Source organism: Rhinolophus sinicus, linkage group LG09, assembly GCF_036562045.2.
Source record: "Rhinolophus sinicus isolate RSC01 linkage group LG09, ASM3656204v1, whole genome shotgun sequence".
NCBI lineage: Eukaryota > Metazoa > Chordata > Mammalia > Chiroptera > Rhinolophidae > Rhinolophus > Rhinolophus sinicus.
Window position 1 is genome coordinate 31,510,489 of NC_133758.1, and position 27,693 is coordinate 31,538,181.

The 27,693-nt window shown below is 36.1% G+C and overlaps 1 pseudogene; it reads left to right on the forward strand.

The window, feature by feature from the left end:
* Positions 1-21,744: 21,744 nt before the first annotated feature.
* On the forward strand, positions 21,745-22,183 carry LOC109452096 (large ribosomal subunit protein uL16; annotated as a pseudogene).
* Positions 22,184-27,693: the final 5,510 nt, after the last annotated feature.

Below are 27,693 nucleotides of genomic sequence, written 5' to 3' on the forward strand. Positions count from 1 at the left end.
ATTACACTGACGGTAACCACATTGAGCACCTCTTGTAATTGCAGACGTCGAACGTGACTTGCATTCATCTTTTGTTATCAGTATATATTGAGTATTAAAATTCTAATACAGCTTTTTTCCTTTCTTAAGATAGTATACATTTTTTGGCACCCTCTCTATATATTTAAGTGAAAATATTCTATAGGCAATTGTCAATGCATACATGCACACACTCACATATCATATATAGTGTATCATCTGTTTTATATACATAATTGGACTGTACATCCTTAACAGGATGCTACCTAAAGACAACACATATACACAAACACATCTATAGTAGTTTTCTCATAGTCTGAATCATAAAAATGGTCACAGGTTCCACAGAGACCAGTATTTTTAATTTCTTTCAGTCAAGACACTGTATTAAAAATATAATCAAATTAAAATGTGCTTCCAAATATATATCTCCTCTTAACTGCTGTTAGTTATTTACAAATGCTTCTAAAAAGTTTGACTTAACTATACCCAAAATTGAGTACAACTTTCTCCTTCACCACTTTCTTCTTTCATCAGAAATCCATACACATACCAAAATATCACCAAAAACAATTTCCTTTCACATTTCTCATTTCTCTCTTGTCCAATCTTATAACCTGCCAGTCCTAAAGCTTTCGCATCATCTGTGATTTTTTTTCCTCTCTTTTCTCATATATCTTTCATATTCAATCTGTCATATCTCCCTTGGGAAGATCTTCTTTAATCTCCAGGTCTGCTGCATAGTTTCTAGTATGCAGCATTTTTATTGTGAAAGCCATGTTGTATTTATTGTTGAAATGAGACTGGGTTTAGAAACCACAGAGGCCTTGGTTCAAATTCTGGCTCTACCATTTACTATTTGTGTGATTTTATTAATGGATTAGTCTCTCCGCTGTTGGGTTTCCTTATCAGAAAATCTAGGTCACATTAATTTCTTACAAAGCTGAAATGAATACTAAAGAAATAAAAGTCCTGACCAGAGCACTGTGCCAGGGATGTAGTAGACACTTACTAATGTAGTGATATTTATTTCTGGGCTTTTATTATCAGGCCTTACCTGATTCCAAATATTCTGCTTTCTTCCTCTATTAACAACTCTTGGCACTTAACCAGTCGGCATGATCTATCTCTAAGAACTCTGTGTATCCATTTTCACTTTAACCTGAGTAAATATAAAGAAATTCAGCTACCAGATAGTCTATTCTGCACTATCTCGTCTCTCCTTTGATTAGGTGCTGGAATCTGAGCTGATTTTTATATCTTTCCCTAACCATGATTTTTACATTGTCCTTTGTTATTGAGTGGATCTCGGTTGTACTTCCTGTCCTTGTGTCCCTGCATTAATAATCTGTTTAGTGATCCAGTCCTTTTTTGACCAAGGCACCTGCTTTGCTCTTGAAAGTATCTCTTCTAAGCTCTGGGTCTTTCTTCTCAATCCTTGCTTGTTAATTGGAACTTTGCCAACTGTTGGCAGATTATCCTGGTATGATCCACCAGTGCTGCTTACCTGCATACCCAGGTCTCCAAATATCACAGGATCTTGGATTCCTCACTAACTCATTTGCAAACGTCATTTGGTCCATGTTGGATTGCTTTGATGTTAACCACCTCATGGAACTTCTGCTTGCCATATCAAGAATCCACCCCAAATATGCTGCTGGGTTGATCTGCTCACTGTCAAGCCCTTCCAAATGTGTAGTTCTGGTTCAAAAATATGACTGCTTTTATCTGTTCTTCTTTTCTAGTTAATTGACAAGGAGACGGGCCTTGATATGTGACATCATTACTTTGTCCTTGGAGTTTTGAAACATCAGATCTGCTCTCCCTGTACCCAGATATCCCTTTCTGTGCTCAAAGTATTCAGTCGACTGAAGCTGGACTAATCTTCAGAACACACATACACACACAGCTCTTGCTTTGTTACTCCTTACTCACTGACAGACCACACTTCCCTGTTAGAGCATTCCACGCTCCAAAGCCTGCTTTTGAAGTTCTTCTGTAAACTGATGCTCTGTAGAAAAATGATCTTACTCTCAGACACCCTGTACTCCCTCAGACCTGTCGGTAGTCACCTTTGACCAATCATATTCCTTCTTATCATTCTGCCATTGCTCACCCTATTCCACTCAGAGGCAGCATTTTTTATTCTCACATCTGACCATTAAATACCACCTTTCCTTGAATTCCAATCAAGCTCCATATTTCTCAGAACACTTCTCTAACATTGCCCCGTCCAAATTCTTTTTTTCATCTCAACTCCTACAGTGTTTACACAATACTACTTACCTTGATAGTGTATTTCATTATGCAGCTAATTAAAATATATTAGACATAGTTTCATTAAAGACCTTCACAAAGTGGGTCAAATCAGAAACCTGGCAGTCATTCTGGAACTTTCTGTAATCCTTCCCCCATTATACATGTATTCTTATCAATTTCCCCTTAACTCTGCCCTGACCCATACCTTTCTATCTATTTGTACTGTCCTTGCCAAAGCACTCCCTGTTTTTCTCTTGGTTAGTTGGACCTCCCTCCTAACTGAACACCCTCTCCACAGTCTTGACTTGTAAGCATCTGTAGTCTATGTGACAGCCACAGCAATCTTTGTAAAAGGTGAACTCCCCCATTTAGACCCTTCAGTGGCTTTCTGTTGCTGTTAGGGCAAAATCCAAACTGATTGTCATGGCTCAAAAGACTTGTATAGTTTGGCCCCAGACACCTTCCCAAGGTTTATTTTTAACGTTTTGTCACCTCTCCCCGTCCTATATCTTTTGTACTGCATGCCCCAAGCACTCTAAACTCCTTGTAGTTCCTCTTGTGAGAATGCTCTATCCCTTCTCAGGGCCTTTGAACATGTTAGTTTCCCTTCTTCTAGGAACACTGCCTTGCATCTGGCCCCCTTCGCCTGGATAACACTCTTCTTTCCATTCTCAACTTAGACATCGCTTGATTAGAGGAACCTTCTCTGAGTCACCAAATCTGGGGTAGTCTACCCTTCTTTGTTCTTCTGTACCACAGTTTATTTTTCTCCTCATACAACTTATCATACAGCTTGTGATTGCCCCTTTACTGTCATCAGCTAGTAAACTTCCTTTGTCTATCTTATTCAGTATTATATTTCCGTTGTCTATCACATGGCTTTCATTTAGCCCAGTCTTCAAGCCTTGAACTCCAGAAACAAAATAGGCATATAGTAAATCCTTAATGAAAGGAGAATGGAAGAAGAGAAAGAAGGAGAAGAGGGTGAAAGAAAACAATAAAGAAAAGAAAGACCAAAGGAGGGAAGTAAAGAAGGAAGGGAGAGAGGGAGGGAGGGATTGCTTTCACATCTAAACTACTTATGAGCTCTTTGAAACAGGCAAGATCTATGCCTTGTACTTCATTTGAATAACTTGAGCATGAAGCAGAGGTATCCTAGCTGACAATGGAACAATTCATAGTAGCTTTTATAACATACATGTGTTATGTTGTCTTTGATCTTTCTTCTATACCTTGAAAAACTAGGAGTTCTCTCTCTCTCTCAGAGAGAGAAGATTATATATATGTGTGTGTGAGTGTGTGTGTGTGTGTGTGTATATATATATATGTGTGTGTGTGTATATATATATATATGTGTGTATGTGTGTGTGTATATATATATATATATGTGTGTGTGTGTGTGTGTGTGTGTGTGTGTGTGTATAAATCCCTCTTTCTTTTCCTGTCTCTCCCTCTTGCTCCACATACTACCAGGCACTAGTAAGAATTGATTTAGCATGGCTTTAATTCAGCTCAGTCTTCAAGCCTTGAACTCTACTTGGCCTAATGAAAGAATTAGGCATGTAGGGTGAGAAATCACATTTATATATAGCATTCTAAGATAAAATAAAAAGTGAAGCTGTAGCATGAGGTACTTTTAAAATGATAGGGACATATTAAGGTGTACTGTTCTGGTAAAATAACACATTCTATAAAAGGAAAGGAATATATTAAGAAACACATACCTAAATATGAAACAGTTACATACCATTATAGAGACAAGGTTTTCAAGAATGTGAATCAATTTCTCCTTTCTCACATATTTGAATTTTTTTCTACTCACAATTATATTGAATTGTTATTTTGGATAGTAAACATGAAGTGATTTTTTTAAAAGTGGACCATGTTGAATCAATGGTCTTATATATAAGAAAACCTATGTTATATTATTGAAACATAGGTAGTTGCTATATGAGTATAGGGAATTAATGGCTAGACCACAGCTTTTAAATTGATTTTGTTTTGATTCAACTGAGCACATAAAAAGCAGTAAGCAATTGTTTTAAAATCCTAGAACCCTGTTCTGCCATTTAGATGAAGCATAACTAAATTTGGGAGAGGGTTTGGGGTGGCAATATTTATTACATTTTTAAATTCACATATTCTGATACAACAATTCTAAGAATTTTTCTTAGAAGTTATGAACAAGTGATTAAAAGTATATAATAAGTCAAGGATATATACTACATCACTATTTTTAATAGAGAAAAAATGCAAACAATTAAAATCCTCATTATTGGCTAGTTCCGGTAAAGATGGCGCAGTAGGTAAATGCTGTGCTTACCTTCTCTCACAACCACATCAAAACTACAACTAAACTACAAACAACCATTGTTGAGAATTGCCTGAAATCTTGCTAAACCAAAGCTGAATAAATAAGGACATGCAGAAGAAGCCACCTTGAGACTTTTAGGAGGAGCAGAGACATGGAACCAGCTGGTTTCACACCCTCATGTGACCATTAAAAATCGGGAGGGATATCTTGGCTGTGGAGGTGCCCCTGGAGGAGTAAAGGGGTCACAGGCCCACACCAGGCTCCCCATCCCAGAGTTCCAGTGCTGGGGAGAGAAATCCCCACAATTTCTTGTTGCAAAAAATAGTGGAGATTGTGGCTAAATGTTCCTGTTAAAGGGACCATGCCAGACTTATTCACCAATGGAATTACTGGCTCTGAGTTCTTGTGCTGGGGCAGCAGCTGGAGAGGTGGCAGGGACATATAGTGGGGAACAGTTGTCTCATTTCAGGACAGGGGTTGAAGGGGCAGCTTTCTCCCAGATGGAGGAGCTGGTGGAGGCCATTGTTTCTTTGTCGAGCACACAGGCAGATGCCTTCTTTCCTGTGTTGAGCCCAGCTGCTCTGGGCAAACCTGAATCTAATTGTCCTGGTGAGCTCCGCTGCTCCACTCTGCTGACTCACTGGGAACCCGCCTCACCCAATTTGGGCACCGCCAGAGACACTTTCTCCAAGAGCAGCAAGCCTCTCATTCATTGCACTCTTTCTTAGAAACCTAGTGGAGTTCCACCGGGCCCCAGGAGGGTGGCAACTGTTGTCGGTGTGTTTTGAGACTTTTGCTGATTTGCTCCAGGCTCAGCACTGGTATCAAACCCAAGTTTATATTAACCTGGTGACCATAACTCTTCCCACTCTAGTGACTCCCTGAGACCCTGACTCATCCAACTCAAGTACCACATCAGGCTTTATCAGTGGCTGAATCTTAAGGGAGCTGGCATTTCCAGCAAGCCTCGGGGTGTCCTGGCTTTTTGTGGCGTTACCCCAGGCTTGGTACAAGTGGCAGCTGTCCTCAGTTCACAGTGTGGCTTCTCCCATTCATCTCCAGGTTTAGCACAGGCAATGAAAACTGTGGATCACATTGGAGCACCTACCAGGTAGACCCCAGCAAGTCACAGGCAGTGGCTGACCTGGGCTTGCAACAGAGCCCCTCCCAAAGGGCCCCAGAACCAACATAGTTAGAGGTTGGCTTCAGACTTTAGCAGAGCACCACCCAATTAGCCCCACAATTGGCAAACACAAAGGGTGGTCTCAACAGGCACCAGAGCCAACTGTGGCAAATCCCACTCAGTGGGGTAACCTCCTGCACAGCACCCCATAAGCTGTAGACATAGCCAAATCCCACAGCCCATCAGATTGAGGGTCAATCCCACCCACTGACTTGCCAATAGCAATCAAGGCTCAACTATAACAGGAGAGCACATACAACCCACACAAGAAACATTTCTGGATCACCTGGCACATGTGACCAGGAAGACTGTGACACTGGGCCCCACAGGACCCCTACAACATACAGCCACCTGGCCAAATGGCCAAAACTGGGAGACATAGCAGACCTATCTAATACATAGAAACAAACACAGAGAGGCAGCCACAATGAGGAAACAAAGAAATGCATCCCAAATAAAAGAACAGAAGAAAAATCCAGAAAAAGAACTAAACAAAATGGAGGCAAGCAACCTACCAGAGAGAGTTCAAATCAATGTTTATAAGGATGTTCAAGGAACCTAGTGAGAACTTCAACAAAGAGATTGCAAACATAAAAAATAACATAGAAACCATAAAAAAGAACTAGTCAGTAGTAAAGAATATCATAACCGAAATGAAGAATGCACTAGAAGGAATCACGAACAGACTAGGTGAAGCATAGGATCAAATCAGTGATTTGGAAAAGAAGGTGGCAGAAAACATCCACCAATCATAGCAGCAAAAAGAAAAAAGAATAAAAAAAAATGAGTATAGTTTAAGGACCCTGGGACAATATCAAGTGTGACAACATTCACACCATAGGGATACCAGAAGAAGAGACAAAGCAAGGGATTAAGAGCCCATTTGAAGAAATAATGACTGAAAACTTTCCTAACCTGGTGAAGAAAATAGACATACAAGTCCAGGAAGCACCGAGAGTCTAAATATGATAAACCCAACAGACCCACACCAAGACACATTATAATTAAAATGGCAAACGTTAAAGACAAAGAGAGACTCCTAAAAGTGTCAAGAGAAAGGCAACTAGTAACTTATAAAGGAGCACCCATAAGACTTTCAGCTGATTTCTCAACAGAAACTTTGCAGGCCAGAAGGGATTGGCACAAAATATTCAATGTGATGAAAAGCAAGGACCTACAACCAAGGATATTCTACCCACCAAGGCTATCATTTAAAGTCATAGGACAGATAAAAAACTTCCCAGACAAAAAAAGCTAAAGGAGTTCGTCACCACCAAACTAGTATTACAAGGAATCTTAGAGGGACTTCTTTAAGATAGAAAAAAAAAAAAAAAAAAAAAAAGATCAAAATTATGAATGATAAAATGGCAAAGCTACATATCTATTAGCAATTGCTTTCAATGTAAATGGATTAAATGCTCTAATCAAAAGAGATAGGAGGGCTGAATGGATAAGAAAACAAAGCCTTTACATATGCTGCCTACAAGAGACTAACTTCAGATTAGTCTTTTGTAGGCAGCATATGTAAAGGCTTTGTTTTAAAGACACACACAAACAGAAAGTAAAGGGAGGGAAAAAAATATTTCATAAAAATGGACATAAAAAAACTGGAGTAGCAATACTTAAATTAGACAAAATAGACTTTAAAACAAAGGCTATAAGAAGAGACAATGAAAGGCCCTGTAATCCCACTTCAGGGTATTTATCCAAAGAAATCCAAAACACTACTTCAAGGGGATGTGGGTACCCATATGTTCATTGCAGCATTGTTTACAATGGCCAAGATATGGAGGCCTGGGTGTCTCTCGATGGATGAATGGATAAGAGTATGGGTACGTATATACAATGGAATATTGCTTGGCCATGAAAGGGAATGGGTTCTTGCCATCTGTGGCAGCATGGATGCACTTGGAGAGTGTTGTACTGAGTGGAGTATATCAGACAGAGAAAGACAGATGCAGTGTGATTTTGCTTATACGTGGAATCTAAGAACAAAATAAACAAACAAAACAGAAACAAACTCATATATACAGAAAACATTTTGATGATTGCCAGATGGGAATGGTGTTGGGGGTGTAGGTGAAAGAAGGAGAATGGTTTAAGAAATACAAATTGGTTGTAACAAAGTGGTTATGGGGATGTAGGGTATCACATAAAGAATATAGTCAATAATATTGTAGTAATTATGTATGGTGGCAGATGGGTACTAGATTTGTAGGAGTGAGTGATGGGAGGGGTTTATGGGGCAGGGTGAAAAAGGCGACGGGATTAAGAAATACAAATTGGTAGTTACAAAATAGACATGGGGATGTAAAGTAAAGCATAAGGAATATAGTCAATGATATGGTAATAACCATTTACAGTGCTAGGTAAGTACTAGACTAGTCAGGGGGATAACTTCTTAAATTATATAAATATCTAACCACTATGCTGTACACCCAAAATTAATATAAAATAATATTGAGTGTCAAATGTGATTGATAAATTAAAAAAAAGGGGGGGGGAAATGGAAGGAAAAGGTGTCTAAATATCCAGGTATAAAACAAATAAGTCATGAGGATGCAATGTACAGAGTAGGGAATATAGTCAATAATATTGTGATAGCATAGTATGGTGTTGATGGTTGCTGGACTTATCATGGTAATCACTTCTTTAGGTATATAAATGTTGAATAACAATTGTATACACCTGAAACTAATATAATATTGTGTGTTAGCCATATTTTAATAAAAATTTTTAAAGAAAAATAAAAACACAAGAATAGGTTTTAAGTTCCATAAAGATATTGTGGACAATATCTACGTAAATATTTCATATTATATTGCTATTCTGGTATTCTTAAGGACCCCAAATATCTCTAAATATAGGCACAGCAGTGTTATCTCTTATGGGCTTAATATAAATACAATAATTACAAAATTAGATATTTTTCAAGGGGAAACATAAGAGATAAACTGTGAAAGCTCCTCAAGCACATTTCTGAGGCACCCAGTGGGTAATTTTGGTAAGCATACCAAAAAAAGTCTTCAGTTTAAATAATGAGAATCATTTCCCTTCAGGGAAATCAGAGCTCATTTAGCTAACTGGAAGGAAGGAAGGAAGGAAGGAAGGAAGGAAGGAAGGAAGGAAGGAAGGAAGGAAGGAAGGAAGGAAGGAAGGAAGGAAGGAAGGAAGGAAGGAAGGAAGGAAGGAAGGAAGGAAGGAAGGAAGGAAGGAAAAGAAAGAAAGGAAAGAAAAAAAGAAAGAAAAGAAATAATAAAAAGCAAAATTAATGAAGTAGAAAACATAAAAACAATAAAAGAAAAACAATAAAATCAAAAGCTTTCGAAAGCTCAATCAACTAATAAACTTTTAGTCAAAGTAGTGAAGTAAAAAGAGAACAGAATTACCAGTACCAGGAATGAAAGAGGACACATCACTGTAGATTCTATTAGCATTCAAAAGATAATGAGAAAATATTCTGAACAACAAAGTCAATAAGTTAGATGTAATGGAACAATTCTTGAAATATCCACACTACTAAAGCTCACTTGTGAAGGAATATTTAACCTGAATAAGTGTATATCTATTAAAGTATCTTAATTAGTTATGGAAAACCTTTCTATAAAGAAATTCCAGGCTCAGATATCTTTGTGAATTTTACCAAACTTTTAGAAAAAAATAATGCAAACGGACACAAACTCCCCCAGGAATTAGAATGAATAGGAATTCTTTTCAACTAATTCTGTGAGGCCAACATTGCCCTGATACCAAAACCAGACAAAGATATTATAGAAACAAACAAACAAACAAACAAACAAACAAAACTCTAGACTAATATCTTTCATGAGGATAGATTGCAAAAATCCTTAATAGGAGTTTAACTCATTGAATGCAACAGTATAACAAGGAAAATAGTCATGACCAAGTGAGGTTTATCACAGGACTATAAGATTGGTTTACCATTGAAAAATCAATCAATGCAATTCACCATATCAACAGACCATATGATTATCTCAACAGATAGAGAAAAAAATATATTTACAAAATTCAGTATCCATTCCTGATAAAAAATCCTAGAAAGGTAGACATTGAGGGGAACTTCCTGAACCTGATTCAAGACACCTATGAAAAACCTATGTCTAACATCATTGTTCATGGTAGAAGACTGAATGTCTTCTTCCTAAGATTAGAAACACAGTGTTGCTATCTGTTCTTAACACCTCTAGTCAACATTGTACCGGAGGTTCTAGCCAGTGTAATAAATCAAGAAACATACATAAAAGGAAAATGAATTTAAAAGAAAAAGTAAAGCTATCTTCCTTTTCAGTAATGTTATTTTTATAACCTATAAAAAACCATTAAAATTTGGCAGTGGTGGGAAAAAATCAACTACCTATGTTAAATTTTTACCACCTTTATCCAGTTTTCAGTCAATAAGTGGGTTGAAACTATTTCATTTTTTTGAAAAGCAGACTTTAGTACAGAGAGAATTAATTTCATTGGAGAGGATAATACACATGCTTACCCCATATTCTTTTCAAACTTAATACATCAAAATATCAGTAGATATAAAATACATTATCCTGCAAAGTCAAACAGTCATGAAACTACTACAACTAACTCCTGATCAATGAAGCATGGGGAAAATTCCATATGGAATAAACAAGTGTGATGCTTATTCTCTCCCCTCAGACTTATCCATGTAATTTAGGCATTAGTTTTAGTAGATAAGTGATTTAAAAATCTGGAAGATAGAATGTAACTGCCATACTCTTTGTGTCTTATAAAGAAGGAGAGAAAATATAATCATGGCTGTTTGGCTCTTAATTCTGCTTTTAACCACAGATTGTGTAAAATTACAGTGAAACAATGGGTAAATATAGGAAATAACCAATCACCGAGATGATTTCTGGCTTTTTAATTTCTATTTTCAGATTGGCTTTGTAATACTTGTGGCTTATAAATTCTGTTTGAAAAAGTTCAAATGAAAATAATGCAATTGCTATGATCTTGAATATAAAATTACATATTTTGACACCAAGCATTTTCTTTGGTTTGTTTGTTTGTTTACATTTTTTCTTTCTTTTTTAAAATTAAAATTTATCAGGGTGACAATGGTTAGTAAAATTACATAGGTTTCAAGTGTACAATTCTATAATACATCATCTTTATATCACATTGCGTGTTCACCACCCAGAGTCAGTTCTCCTTCCGTCACCATATATTTGACTCCATTTACCCTCTTCTACCACCCCTTCCTCTTTACCCTCTAGTAACCACTAAACTAGACACCAAGCATTTTCTATCTTGGAATTTTATTATGAAAAGTGAAGAAAAATGTTGTCTTATCAAAGTGGTAAATTAACTTGCTAGGAAATACTTTATACCCTAAACACTGTAAAGAAAATTTGTCCTAATTCTTTCCTTACAACTAGTAAATAGCTTGCAGTTTTTTACTATAATTTTTCATATTCAGAGATTAACATCCCATGTTTTGAAAAGTATGATAACTGCACCTATGCTGTGCTTTCTTATTATTTTGGGAAAGCAAATGTAAAGAAAGCACTCTTTCTTTCACCGTGTTAGTTCTGATAATCACTGGGTATCTGTCCATATCCATCCAATCACCTGCATCATTGTGGGCAATAACATTATGAAGTAGAAGGCATACAAATAAGGATATACAAGCTGTAGTTTTATTTGTGTCATTACCTTATTTTCTGTCCATGGACACTTGAATTTTGGGGGCCTCAGGTAATCTTATCAGTAAAATAATAATTCTCTCATATATTTCAGATATTGAATATGCCAAAATTATTTAATCCATGTAAACATATCATTAAGTGGGCCATTTAAACATGATTAACAAAATTTTCAGCCTCTATATCCTCAGTCATTAATTTGTTTCTTAATAAGAGGGAGTAGGGAGTAGCGAAAGGAGCACAGTTCTTGGAATGAGACAGACCTACATTTGAATTCTGGCACCATCACGTACCAGCTGTGAAATCTCAGGCAAGATATTCAACCTTTTTTAATAAGTCTGGAAAATGAAATCAATAGCTTCTTTTGGAATTTTGAGTATTAGAGTCAATATATAATGTATGAGAATGTGGCACACAGTATATAGGGTTAATACAGGTGCACTTATTATTAGATATGTGATCTTTCCTCTGCTTTAGGACATTTCAGAGCTGGAAACAGAATGAATATCTGTTTCATCACTTCTTATACTCTGAGCTTAAGATGGACTATGGAGGCAGCATCTAAAGGAAAATCTGCATAGTAGCGTAGTCATAATATCTGGATGACCTTGAGTCCATATTTTTAACCCCTCTATTTCCTTCCCTGTAAAAGTGGGTAATAACACCATTTTTTAAGAAGGTTAAAGGATGGGTGGCCGGATGGCTCGGTTGGTTAGAGTGTGAGCTCTCAACAACAAGGTTGTTGGTTCAATTCCTGCATGGGATGGTGGGCTGCGCCCCCTGCAACTAAAGATTGAAAATGGCAACTGGACTTGGAGCTGAGCTGTGCCCTCCACAACTAGGTTGAAGGACAATGAGTTGACTTGGAGCTGATGGGCCCTGGAAAAACACACTGTTCCCCAATATTCGCCAATTAAAAAATAAAAATAAAGGTTAAAGGAAATTATCTATCTATCTATCTATCTATCTATCTATCTATCTATCTATCTATCTATCTATCTATCTATCATCTATCCTCGCTTAGCACTGTGCCTGGTGCATAGTAAATGATTGATAAGTTCGCAATGGTTTTAGTAAAACTTGGTAAGGATAGAAAGCACAATTTTTTTCATTTTTACCACTGCTCATTATACTTGCTCAGTGAATTCATTCTTTCTCTGTCCTTCATGAGATGTATGACATGCCCTGTAGATTTTCTCATCCTGTTTAGTCACAAGAACAAATCTCATCTGAGCAAAGTAAATGTCTCTCTGATATAATAAAAATTTTAAAGTCACTGAAGTTAAAGTTTCTCCTCATTCCCAGCACAGTTACTGACTCTTTCTCTCATCAATGCACTTTTTATGTTTTTTAGAGAGCCCTCCATGGCATTCCTTGTCCACATAAACGCCTCTCTTAGGGCTGTCCATTTTGCACTCTCCCTTTACCTGCTGGTGTTCTGGCTTCTACCCCTCACATAGTCTCTTTGTTAGAATCTTTGTTCTCCAAAAAAGTAATCCTCTTGAGGAGAAATCATTTTAAAATGAAGTCAAATACAAGTTTGTATTTTCCCAAAGATTAGCAAACATTATCTTGGCCCAAGGGAAAATTCATGCTTCACTGCCTCACTGTTGAAACAGTTCATTCCCAATTCTGCTCCCCATGACTTTTTTCTTGCTTCCTGCTTCAGGCCAAAATTCCACGGGAAACACATCAGATTCTCAGAATGATCCTCTTGAAGCCTCTGTGGCAGTTAACGCTCATTGTCTCCTGCAGGGGATGGGTAGGAGGTGGAAGATACACGCAGCCCACAAACAACCACCACCAAACTCACTTTCTGTTGACCTCCTTACTTTGCAGACTCTTCTTTCCCCAGCTTGTCTTTAGAGGAAAGGCTTTCCCACTTCGGGGACTCTCTCCAAAGTTCTCTTCTCTCTTCTTATAACAAGAGTGGAGGGGGGCAATCCAAAGTTGGTAGAGTCAGTTTCACAATCCAGTAGCATGTTTTGAGTATAATCTCTCACTTTAAGATCTCAAAAAATTTGGTACCTGTCATATTGTTCTCAGACTTTGAGGCTCAGTCTAAAGCAGAGTAATTCCACTTTACCATTTTGTTGGAGCTAGTGAATATTGTTTCTCAAATTAAAGTTGTTGGCCTCATGCCCAGATAGAGCACCATGCTTTTTTTTTTCCTGCTGCAATTAGATTAATTTTACTGAGGAAAAAAAAAATCAACAATTGGGTTACTTTCAAATACTGTCCAATTTGTCCCAGTTTTATTGAGAAATAATTGACATATATCACTATATAAGTTTAAGGTGTATAGCATGATGGTTTGATTTACATATATTGTAAAATGATCACCACAATAGGCTTAGTTAACATTCATCATCTCATCTAGATACAATAAAAAGAAAAGAAAAACAATTCTTTGTGATAAGACCTCTTAGGATCTGCTCTCTTAACAACTTTCCTGTATAACATTTCTTATATAGTTAACAACAGGGTTAACTGTAGTCATGTTGTATATTACATCCTAGTACTTATTTATCTTATACCTGGAAGTTTGTACCTATTGACCACCATCCTTCAATTCCTTCTCCCCCAACCCCTCCACCTTCGACAACCATAAATCTGATCCCTTTTTCTATGAGTTTGGTGTTTTTTTATTGTGGTTTTAGATTCCACATGTAAGTGAGATTATATAGTATTTGTCTTTCTCTGTCTGACTTATTTCATTTAGAATAATGTTTTCAAGGTCCGTCTATGTTGTCAGAGATGGTAGGATTTCCTCATTTTTTTGGTGACTGAATAATACATTATAAATATTATTATAGAATATATAATGCATAATATATATTATATAGAGTATAATATATCCATTGTATATACCACAGCTTCTTTATCCATTCTTCTAACAATGGACACTTAGTTTGTTTCAATGTCTTAGATATTGTAAATCACACTACTATGAAGATGAGGATGCAGATATTTTTTCAAGTTAGTGTTTTTGTTTCCTTTGGATATATTCCCAGAAGTCAAATTGCTGGATCAAATGGCAGTTCTATTTTTAAGTTTTTGAGGAACCTCCATACTTTTTCCCATAAAGGGTATTCCAATTTACATTCCCACCAACACTGCACAAGTGTTCCCTTTTCTCCACATCCACACCAGCATTTGTTATCACTTTTCTCTTTGATGATGGCCATTCTAACAGGCATAAGGTGATATCTCATTGTAGTTTTAATTTGGATTTCTCTAAAGACTAGTGATGTTGAACATCTTCATGTACCTGTTGGCCATTTGTATATCTTCTTTGGAAAAAGTGCCTATTCAGGTCCTTTCCCCATTTTTAAATTGGATTTTTTTTTCTATTGATTTGCATAAGTTGGGTATGTATTTTGGGTATTAACTTCTTATCAGATAAATGATTCACAACGTTTTTGTCCCATTCCATAGGTTGTCTTTTCACTTTGTTGGTGGTTTCTTTTGCCAAGCAACATTTTAGTTTGATCTAGTCCCATTTATTTATTTTTTAATTCTGTTGCTTGTGCTTTAAGTGTGATTTCTAAAAAGTCACTACGAAGACCGATGTCAAGAAACTTTTTTCCTTTGTTTTCTTCTTGGAGTTTCATGGTTGCAGGTCTTACATTTGTGCCTTTAATCCATTTCCAGTTAATTTTGTGTGTGTGTGTTTGAGCACCATTCTTTATTTTTAAAAGTATAATGCCAACATCCTTAAAAGAGAAAAAGCACTAAATAGTAATTTAAAACTTTACAATTTTGGTCTCACCTAAAAATTACAAACTTGGAATTACATTGCACTAATTGTGCTATCACATTATTATTAATTAACATATTAATAGATAGGAGAGAGTATAATTAGTAGATCAGTAAATTTTTTTAGTGTTTATGAAAGAATGTACAAGAGAGATGGAATCAGAATAAATATGAGCTTCCTCAATTAATGTAGGGTCTAAAGTTGTATGATCAGTCCATAGATTTTTTTTCTTTAAATGACATAGAGGGGTTTCTCTTTGGTTACATGGGATTGTTTAAAAAAGCAATTCTCTATAAACACATTCAAAAGCCTTTTTGTTTGTTGTAATAGGCTATGCCATGAAGAGACATTGTGAACTTTTCCCTGATGTAGACATGGTCATAAAATCATTGTACTTGATTATAGAAAATTTATTTCTCAATGAACAATTTCTTTAAAAAAAACCAACCAACCAATTAACTAATCAACCAACAATCAGACAAGGAAAGGTATTATTATCTTTGCAGCTCTTCATCCAGTTGAGTATCTTCTATGTTCTGAGCACTATCAAGCAGGAGTTCATAGTTTAGTCAAGGATGATAGGAGTAAAACTGGTCAAATGATTTTCAACAGTGACAGAGACACTGGCGAGGGTAGGAACAGGGGTTTAGGAGCTTGAATTGCAGTATGGCTACATATTAGAACTTGGAGTGGGGGAAAGAGGATCACTGTAGAAAAGATTAAAGCTAAAGAGTTGAGGAGAAACTGGATCAGGAAGTCTGGTTAACAAATTTAGACCTTACCCTAGAAACAATACACAGTCAATTAAGAATTCTAAATTAGATAATCATCTTATGTGTCAACTTCCTTTATAGATTATAAATCCCTTGATGGCAGGGTCCATTTTTCCATGCTTTCAATGATGTAAGATTTGTTTCAGTGTTGTGCACAAAGTAGGTTCTAAAAACATGCTCATTAATGATGATGAGGAAGGCTTGCTCCTAGAACACAAGTTCTATGTGGGCACATAACTAAAAATAGTCCCCTATGAGCTACTGGATTCTAAGTTAAAAGAGAATGTAATATACACTTCTAAAAATATTTGTGTAATTTTCTCCATATGTGAGAATTTGCAAAAGAATTAGAGTTGTATTAATGGAGAAAACACTGACTTTAAATTTTTATTTTCTACTTGAACCTATGTACTTGCTATGTGACCTTGGGTCTCAGTTGTCTTCATCTATAAATCACAGGTAATAGTACTTTATTCATAAAATTGTTGTGAAAATCAGACAGCAAAATGAGTGTGGTAAAATGCCTGATTCAGTAAACAATAGTGAGATTCTGCTTATACATAATATTTTAAATAGAGTTGACTCTTGAATAATATAGAGGTTAAAGTGCCAAAACCCCATGCAGTTGAAAATCCACATAAAATTTTTGACTCCCCCAAAACTTCATTACTAATAGCCTAATGTTGACTGGGAGCCTTACCAATAATATAAACAGTGGATTAACACTACTTTGTGTCTTATATGTATTATATACTGTATTCTTTACAATAAAGTAAGCTAAAGAGAAGAAAATGCTAAGAAAGTCATGAAAAAATACATTTATTGAAAAAATCTTCATATAAGTGGACCCATGCAGTTCAAAACTGTGTTGTTCAAGGGTCACTACATTTTTGTTTCATGACCTAACAAAGTGTTTTACATTCATGATGACATTTGTTCGAATAATGGAAAAAATTCATTTTTTTTTCTGATTACAAAATAATGCTTAGAACTCAAATTGTAATTTTTCCCCCCCAAATTTAATTTTAGTTTATTTTTCCATGGTCAGTAAGAAGTGTAGTGTTGAATAAAGCTCATGTACAAATCATCTGTGGAAGAAAAGACAATGAATTCAGCCACAAGTAGGTGAGCAAGAAGGAGGAAAGGTTACATGGGATGAGGCTATTTGTGTTCTGAATAAAAGTTCTTAGTCAGTGAGGAAACTCACTGATTTAAGCTGACTAAACCCAGCGTTCCCTTGGAAATCTTAATAGTGGTATGTCTAAATTTTGTTTTGTGAACATTTAGTTGAGAAAAATTTGAAGTAATTTTTGCAATTACAAAATTTATGTGCTAGTAGTTTAACATTAGCAATGAAATTAATGGTAGAAAATAGATTGCGTACTTATTTCTTCCAGGATAAAAACAACTACTAAATACAGTTTTATGTTTAAGAAAAATGAGAGAGAGAGGGAGAGAGAGAGAGAGAGAGAGAGACAGAGAGAATTGCTAATTACTCTACTACTTATTCTAAGCAAAATCTTTAGAAAAAATATTGTAACAAATCAAAGGACAAGCAGAAATCATTTATCACATGGCTCTGTGACTGCCCAAGAGATTCCATCATCATCATCATCAGGAATTGCTCTGTCAAAGCTTCTCTTCTTTAAAATGTCAGGGTTCCAGATGGATGACTGAAGATAATACAGGAGCAATGATGGGCCATAGCAGAAATAATGGAACAGCAGCAAATGCAACATACACCAGAAATTCATGTCCCTATTTTTCCGTCCTCATTCTTAGATGTCAGCTCAAGATGAGCTCCTCAAATAAATTTTCTCTAACCCTCCTGTTGTGGATTGAATTGTGTCCAAAAAGATATGCTGAAATCATAATGCCTAAGGGAGAGAGATTTGGAGACACAGGCAAGAAACTCTTAGGACAATGGATGCAGAAATTGGAGTGATAGAACTGCAAGCCAAGGAACGCGAAGGATTGCTAGCAACCATCAGCAGCTTGGAAGAGGAAAAGACTCTTCCTTAGGGCCTTCAGAGGGCCTTGACAACACCTTGATTTCAGACTTCTGGCCTCCAAAACTTCTGGCCAAAAAAGAGAGTAGATTTCTATTGTTTCAAGCCACCCTGTTTGTGGTTATTTGTTATGGCAGCCATAGTGAACTAACACACCCCAGACTAGGTCTATTCCCCTGTGATAAGTCTCCGTGAGCTTCTATTCCTCTTCCTCAAAGCCCTTTCAAAATAAAAGTGAATGAATTAACGTGTAATTAGTTTTAAATGTCTTTCTTGTCTGCTAGAATGTAAGCAGAACATTGCTAGGAAAGGGACTGTGCATGTTTTGTTTACCTTTGTATCCTCAGCAGTACTACGTTGCCTGGAATAAATAGGTACTCAATAAACATCTTTTATCTTTTAAATGCAGAAATGAATTTATCTGCTGTGTTACATCTTAAATGCATATATATTAAAACTCCATATAATTCTGAAGTCAAGTCTATCAGTTTCTATGTCAGTTAGAAATCTTTTAGATACATACAATGGAAAACAAAACAAAACAAAAACAAAACAGCTAAAACAAACAAATGAACAAAAGAATTATACACTGGCTTTATCTTAAAATCTAGTGGTACAGCTAACTCAGTATGGACTGATCCAGCCAGATTTTTAAACCATGTCACCAAGATTTGACTTCTCTTTGTCTCTCTGCTCTGTCAGCTTTAATCTCGGGCTTTACATGGTGGCTCCCTTTCAGGTCACAAAATACCTAAGGCAAGCCTCGTACACGTAAGGCATGCCATCTAAATGGAGATCAACCACCATAGCTTGTGCACATGTCATGGGACTTTTTCTCTTTATTGGTCTAGAAAGGGACATGTTTCCATTCTTGAACCAGTTACAGGGCTTAATTCAAAGGCTGGACACAGAGGTCAATCCTGTTCCAGCCACATGACTAAAGATTTGGGAAGAGAGAACTCTCCAAGGAATATCAGAGTACTGTTGGTAGGGAATAAAAGAAATGGATGCCAGGATGGTAACCAATTTATACGTAAAAATTTATTGTGCGATTGGTTGTATTAAAATCTCCTAGCATTGGAAATATTTAGCTATATTCATAAGAAATATTGTATAATAGAATTAAGTAGGTGATTATCAGAATTGGCGTTAAAATGAATGAAAGTATTTGAACAAATGAATGCCAATTCAGTATTTTAGACTGGTTTTAAGATACTTCCTGAATTAAACTGTCTTGTTACTATTATATTTTATATATGATGTGAAGAGTACAATAATGTGATTTTTGTTCCTAATATTTATGTGCCTCTCCTAGCAGTATGAAATCATGAACCTAACAGAACATAAATTGTTGATAATTATAATCATCATCATCATCGTAGTATTGAGTCTTAATATTTAATAAACATTCTTTAAATGATTTACAAACACAATTCCTTCCCTGAAATTAAACTTAAAAAAAGTCTGACATAAGATGATGTAAAAATATTGATAAAACTGAGAGGTAAAGCATTGTATACATTTTCTGCATATATTAGGTTGGTGCAAAAGTAATTGTGGTTTAAAAGGCTAAAAATAATTGCAAAAACTGCAATTACTTTTGCACGAACCTGATACATGACAATGCACTACTTAATGATGATACTTAAGTAAGAAATTTAGTCTATTAAGTAGATTATTTGACCCAGATCTGAACCTTGAAATTTTTTTGTTTATATAAAGATTGTAATAGACAGTTATCCTAGGTCCATGATAAGCATTGACATGCAAAAGTATCATAGCAGTTAACATTTATTGATTATATGTATATACATATATATACATATGTATATGTGTGTTCATATATATACATATATGTGTTTTATATATATATAAAACATGTTTCACATAACATGTTCATATAAAACACATATATGTACAAAAAATAGAAAGACAAAAAACCATAGCTCAAATACCAATAATGCACAGGATACTGTGATCTGCTAAAAATGTGCATTGTTCTATGCTTTATTATATATATTTTTTCATGTTTTAAAAAGAAGCGAACAGGCAAATGCATATGCATATGCAGCATTCTTCTAGAAGAAGAGAGAAGGGAGCCCTGATTTGGCAGGCTCAAGCACTTTGTCTCTAAAGATGGTTTCTCTGTGTTGGGGTATTGATAGACTTCCCTACTACTTGAGTGAAATATTTTTCCAAAACACTTAATGATCTATTATTTTATGCACACTGAATAGATTTTTCTAATTAACTTCCTAAATGCCTGATTTATAGAAAAAGATTTACCCTGGCTAGTGGGCAGAAGAATTGATGTGTGTTCTAATTTAAATTAATAAACTGGTGTTCTGGTTTTCTAAACAGTGTCTTGGGCATTTGACAAATTTGCATCTTATCAATTCAGGGAGAACTGATGAAACTGCATTCCTGGAGCAACCCAGGTGGGTCCAAACATGGTACCATGATGGCTGTTCCACAGTATGGTTCATCTGAGAGGGATTGCCTGAGTATCCTGTGGCCTCCTTGTTTGGTTGCAGTATTGGTAATTAATGTAAGTAAAGGCAACAGGAGGGAAAAGGCAATTGTCACTTTGTAAGAAAAACTAAAGAAGGAAATAACATGTTATAAACAATTCAGACTGTGTTCAGGATCCCTGGTTAGGACATTCCACTGGACCTAGATAAATAAGGCATAGAATGCAGTTAGATTCTCATATCTGCATTCAATCTGTTGCTCTCTGCTGTTTTGGTTGTAGCATATGATAAATATTTAGAAAAGAGAACAGAATTTTAATAGCCTTTTCAGGTAGTAGTAATATTCTTCTTTGACAATTAGTCGTTTCTTAGAGGTTATTTATAATCTGTTTTCTCACATAATATCAAGGAAGTTTCCTTCATCTGTTATACATTAAAATCCACTGGTCAATTCTGTACTTAGAATAGACATTTTGCCCATGCAAGATTTTATAACATCATGCACTGGTCATTGGAGTATTATAGATCTAAATGTTGACATTTCATTTTATTATATTTAAAAAATCATATTCATTATATCATCACCTATCTTATCAGAAAATTCATCAAGTATTTTAAAGCAGAAAAGCTCATGGTAGCAGGTATAAATTTTCCAAAGTTTGAATATTCCCTTGAAAGTAAAATTTTATAATTGGTAATAAAATTTGTTGCTTTCCTCAATGTGAGAGGCTCACCTTTACTTATGTTTTAAAAAGTGTGCTAAATAAGCTAATCTGAATCACTGTAGTGTGTCTGCTAATGATTCTTACAAGAAAAAAAAATGGTGCTCCATAAAAAAACTCAGTTAGCTCAACTTGCAACTCAACCGCACAAGGGCTTTTTCTCAAGGCAGCCATCATATTCTGGAATGCAAAGGATGTGCTTTATGTGAACTTTCCATTTTGTCACACAGAATACTGAAAGCACATGTACACAAGATTTGAGATATAACAAAGTTAAGTTTTTCCTCTTAAATAGCATTTTTGAGTGAATCTGGAACTTTTACTGTGCAGATCTGAGTTTGGTGTGTCACTGCATTGAATCATGCTAAGGTGGCAGCAGTTTTACTGACCATTGTTTTTGTACAATCTGTGCAAATGTCAACATGATGAAACAGATTAACATTTTAGAATTATTAGGAAAACAAATTTGAGCTCATGGGCTACTTGAAAGGTTGAGATTTTAAAAAAGAGCTCTTTCCCTTCGGTGTGCCACTGAAGACCCTGGTGACACCATGGGCTGCCGCCCCACCTGATTTTACGGGTATTGCAAGAACAAGCCCTACCCAAAGTCTTGCTTTTGGCTGAGGTGCCCCTGATGCTAAGATTCACATCTTTGTCCTGGGGCAGAAGAAGGCAAAAGTGGATGCGTTCCCACTCTGTGGCCACATGGTGTCAGATGAACATGAGCAGCTCTGTTCCAAAACCCTGCCGGCTGCCCACATTTGTGCCAAAAAGCACATGGTGAAAAGATGGTTTTCACATCCAAGTGCGGCTCCACCCTTCCATGTCATCCACATCAACAAGATTTTGTCTTGTATGGGGGCTGACAGACACCAAACAGGTATGCGGGGTTCCTTTGGAAAGCCCCAGGGTCCAAGTGGCCAGGGTCCACATTGGCCAAGCCATTATGTCCCTCTGCACCAACCTGCAGAACAAGGAGCATGTGACTGAGGCTCTACGCAGGGCCAAGTTCAGGTTCCCTGGCCACCAGAAGATCCACACTTCCAAGAAGTTGAGCTGTACTACATTTAATGCAGATGAGTTTGAAGACATGGTGACTAAAAAGCTGCTCATCCCAGATGGCTGTGGGGTCAAATACATCCCTAATTGTGGCCCTCTGGACAAATGGTGGGCCCTCCATTCATGGCAGTCTTGGCGCTGTCCCCTCCTTACACCCTCCAATGAATTTTAATTCCTGTTAAAAAAAAGGAATATTGCAGATATATTTGAAACTCTGTCTCCTCCAATCTAAAACTTATCTGCCATCCTTCTTTTCTAGAGGTGACTGTTATCCTCAAGTGGATATGCATTCTTATCCTTGTGCTTGTATACTTTTAAATACACATACACATACTGACCATTAATCTGTACCATTTAAGGTCATTTCAAACATTATCTAAATTATACCTATTTATGATATAATATGTATTTTGTAACGTACTTATTTCCTGTCAACAAATATGTTTTAAGGTTTACCCATATTGGTATGTGTAGATATACTTCATTTACTTTAAAGCTTGTACAATCATTCCATTGTATAAATATTCTAATTTATAACTATGTATAAATAAAAATATAAGTACTATTTATCTAGTTCCATTCACCTATCAATATACACTGTGCAGTTTCCAAGTTTTTGGTATTACCAACAATGCTGGATTTAACACCCACAATACATATTTCCTCTTGTACAGATGTGAGAATTTCCTACAGATATTCATTTGAAAAAAGTCCTGAGCTATGCTGGTAGGTTACAAAAAATAATGTAATATAAGATAATAAGCTTAACCTACATTATCGATATTATAAATCTATGTATTTATTGGTTGGCTACATTATGGAGTAAGCTTTTGTTGTTTTAGTCTTTCTTCCTTTCTCTCTCTCTCTCTCTCTCTCTCTCTCTCTCTCTCTCTCTCTCTCTCTCTCTCTCATAGGCTTTACAGCGAAGAGAGTACTGCACTTGACTAAGGCAGCCTAGTGGGCATCTTACACATTATGCTCAGAAAGATACACAAGATGTTTTTCTAATAAGATCAACTGGAACATGGATTCTTCTGGGCAACTTCCCCAACCTCATCCCTCCGAGGAGTCAGGACACTCCAACCAGTTCCTTGAAAGCAACTGTGGATCGCTAGAGATAAAGTCCCTAGGAGTGCCTTCTTATTTTTTATAAAGAAAATTTTCCTCAGATTTTTTCGGTCTTCATTTGTTGCTTTCATTCTAGGTTTTCTCAAGGCCATCAGCCTAGCTTCTGTACAGATTGCCTTGATTTTGGCACCAGAGACATCATCTCTAGCCGTGATCAAGTCCACCAGCATCATCTTGTTTGTGTGATTCTGAAAGATGATGCACTTCTTAGTCTTTTTGTCTGGGGAACTCGCTCTTCCTGGGAACCAATCAGGTGGCTATTTGTGATATTACTTCTATGAGAAAAAAATATTTCAAATTTTAAATAAAACAAAATCAAAGGACAATGTTTTGGACTACAATGTGCTTTTAAGTTGAGAACTGCTTTTCTTTTTAATTTCTCACCTGAGAACTTAGTAATAATATAATAAGGACTAACCTTTAGAAATAATGTTTACATGTGGCACATTCATCTCTAAAAACCTGTACTCAGCAAAGTAAGTGCAAAGAGAATCCCATTTTCTTGCATGTAGAGAAACAAAGAAAGAAGATGGAACTATTTTTCACTAGAGCCTATAATCATTGTTCCACTTTCTAAGGAACAGAGGGTAAACTAAAAATGTTGGATAATGGAGATTTATTATCATGACTTAGAGGAAAGAAGTTACTCTCCCATAAATTCTAGGTAATTTGTCTTTTTCAAGCTATCTAGTAATGAATTTCTATTTGTTTACAGATTGGGTAGGAAAACCTTTTTTTGCAAATGGCCAGGGCAACTTGCATCTTTTATCTGTCTTCATTTATCTGAAGCTGTGTGCATCTGGAATTTTAATTTCTTTTTTGACCCCAAAGCAGATAGGTAAGTATTGAATTCTATGCCTGATGACTAAGAAGGCATAACCATTTCAAATGGCTAATTTCATTTAGTCACAGGTGAACTATTTCTGCCTATGTCAAGAAAGACCTAAGTAGAAATGTCAGTATATGGGGAAAACATGAACTGCTGAATTGGATGTGATCTAATAAAACAAACAAACAAAAAATAACCGCTTCCTAAAAACAGAATATTCTTGTTAAAAATTCTCATGCACTAGAGGGAAAAGACTTTTCATGCTCATGTTTTCCTAAGCAGAAAAGTGGTAAATTATTACCGCTTACCACTTATATTGTCTGTGGTTTATTTATTCTTCATAAAAAATACGTACTGCCTATGGGAGCTTTTGGGAGGCAATCAATTCTTATAGTACACAATTCAGAAACTCCTAACACTTAAATTAGAGTAATTAGCTGTAGTACCTTTCAAAAAAAGCTGGTTTATTAGTTTCTAATAAATGATCTAAAACTATACCATCATCTCAAAGCTGTTTATGATTTCATTCTGCAAGATTCATTTAAAAGGAAGAGATAAAAGCCTGCATGATTTTTAAAATATGAACATTGGGAAAGTAAATGTAACTTTTTGAAGATTACTGATGATTGGAATAAAAAACTCACAGGATGAAGTCAAAAGATGTAAGTAAAAATTTAACTTTTTTTACATTTGTTACACTACGTAGTCATGAAGTTTATTCCTGATTGCATACAGACATTTTTCTGCTGGATTGTATCATATTTTTATATAGAACAGAACCAATGAAATAAAAAGAGTACTATGTAAATAAGATGAAGCTTTTCTCTATGCTATTAAAATTTATATACAAATATCAAGATATTATAGGTTCATAAGCAAGAACATAGAATGGCAGGGCATACAAAAACAGAAGTGTCTCTTAGTGCCACAAACTTCCTCCAGGCCCTCCAAACTCTTCCTCCCCATAGGCTAGAAATTAAAAAAAAAAAAAAGAAAAATGATTGATAACTATTAAAAGTACACGAAAACAGCTATGTAAATTATAAAATATAAATCATGGTTTTGTTTTCTAGTAACGTAAAAGCCTGCAATATCTATTAATAGAAAACAAAATCATAGAAAAGATGTGACTGCCTTTCATCAACTCCTGGAAATGCTCAGAAAAGTCTGGCAAACAGTAAATGCTGTAAAAGATTTTGCTGTTTTTACCTATGTGTTTAAATACAGTATATGCTTTATTTTAAAAAAAAACCAAAAAAAACAAAACAAAACACTACCCTTTTCAAGAAAGATACAGAGTGCCAGCAAAAGGAAGGGAGATGATTGAGGTAAGGAAGAAGATCTTTGATTACATGGGATATCAGTGGCCATGACAGTGGCCTAGCTCAGGAATCAGTCACTGCCAATCACCAGGGTGAATTGAGCTAATCTGGACATAGATGTCTCACTCACAGGAATCTAGGTTTGTTTTAGGAACTAGAAAAAATGTCCGGTATAATTCCATTTTCTAGGCCTTATTTCTGGTCTGCCTCTCCATGAGTTTTACTGAATAGGTCCCTCTAAGAGGAAGCTTTCAGTTTTCCAGGGCTAGACCTACCAATTTTGGTCCAATATTCAGGTTTAACCTTTGGAGGCTCAAATGTATCTTGTATCTGTCTTGTTCACAGGCATAAGTCACATTCTCCATATCAGTTCTATCAAAACTAAATGAAATACTTTTATTTTCCTACCTGTCTTGTCATTTTTCTTCTTACATAGTTGATAATTTGGGGGGAAAGCTAAAGGATGAAATTTACCAAGCTCTCTCAGACCCTAAGTTATATTCTTCTCTATTCTTTCATTAAAACATTAAAAGAACAAGGAAGCATAATTTCTAGACAGAGATTTTCCTCAAGAAATTTACAAACATTGTGTGTTATTCCTTTTATTGCTAGAGAAGGGCACCAAGATTTTACTATACTCAAGAACAACAGACAAAAGTCATACTTTACCAATCCCAATGGATTCCCATGAGAGAGAGTATGCCGTTACTTATACTGTAAGAGTTAGAACTTCAAGCATATAAAGGGAAGTATGAACCTAACCTTTATTTGAAGTGATTATCTACCCAGATTGAGTAAGTACATTCTTTAGGCATAGGTATGAATACTTCATATGCCTGGTAGATCCAACAATTAAATTACACGCTTACATCAGGGAGATGGCAATAAAGAGGGCATGCTCGGGTGTGAGACCTAGGGAGGTAAGACATAACTTTTCTTGAAGAAATCAGAAGTAGTTTCTTCTTCTTATATGTACTGAGAAGAACAGATAAGATTGTTTAATTAACACCAGTTGAGAATAGTCTGGTAACAGATGGAGGACAGACTTGTGGATCTGATTTCTTATGGTTTTTTTTTTCCAATTCCTCATGTGTAAATTCTTCCTCTCTTTAAGGATCTCATGTTTTACTTCTTTGCTGAAACTTTCTGTCCACCAGGCAAGGAAGAGGACCTATTTCTGTCTCAGCCATCACAGGTCTTCACCCATGTCAATTTTTCTTAGGACTCACATTACTTTCTTTCTTGGATTAATGTAAGGAACTATTTATGAAACTGCTAATGCATGGTGTTTGAGGGGGCCCAGCACAGGGTAGCTATCTCTTTTCTATCTCAGTTTTGAACAAAATTAGAAATTAAAATCTAGTAGACGGGAATCAAATTGCTCCTTAATTACTGATAAAGCAAAAATGTGCTTTCCAGTGCCCTGTCACCCACAATGCTGCCCCTGTAAAATTTATGGTATAAAGGAAGACTCCATTCTGTGCTTCTTGTAGGCAGCTGACTTCCAAGTGGAAGGAAAAGAAAGGAAATGGGCGTTGAATACCCACTTCCTCTCTCCGTCATGCAACTTATTTCAATTCTGTGGGAAAAGTTTGAGAAGAGGCAAGAGATGAGTAGTATTTAGTGATAGTCCTTCCTCATGGAAACCACATGAGGTCTATATAAATATTTACCTAACGCTGCTTAGTGTTTTGGTTCCTTAACACTTTGGACTTCATCTTTAAGCTTCTGGTCCCCCAGAAGTGTGTCTATCCCCCTTGGGAAAGGTGATCAGCAGTCTATCGAGAAGCTCTGCTCCTGTCTTCCTATGGCTGCTTCCCATACATCACAGCTTTATGGGCTCCCCAGGGATGGTGCTGGGTGAATATTTTGTATCAGAAGAAGAGTCAGATATACACCTAAACAGTTCATTACTTTAAAAGATTCCAAGACCACTGTGTATTCAAGAGTGAAATCTCACTTCCTGTTCTAGTCCCATCTCAAATTATGTCCAACTGCGTTGTGCCCTTGGAAAGTTGGAACTCTTCAATAGCAGCATATGGGCTGAAGTTCACTAGAATGGGTACAGTTCCTTCTGGGCTCTGATGTGCCTCACTGTTAGTATCAGGTCACACAAAATTATTACAACACTGACCTTCACTCACATATTGCCAATGCCGAAT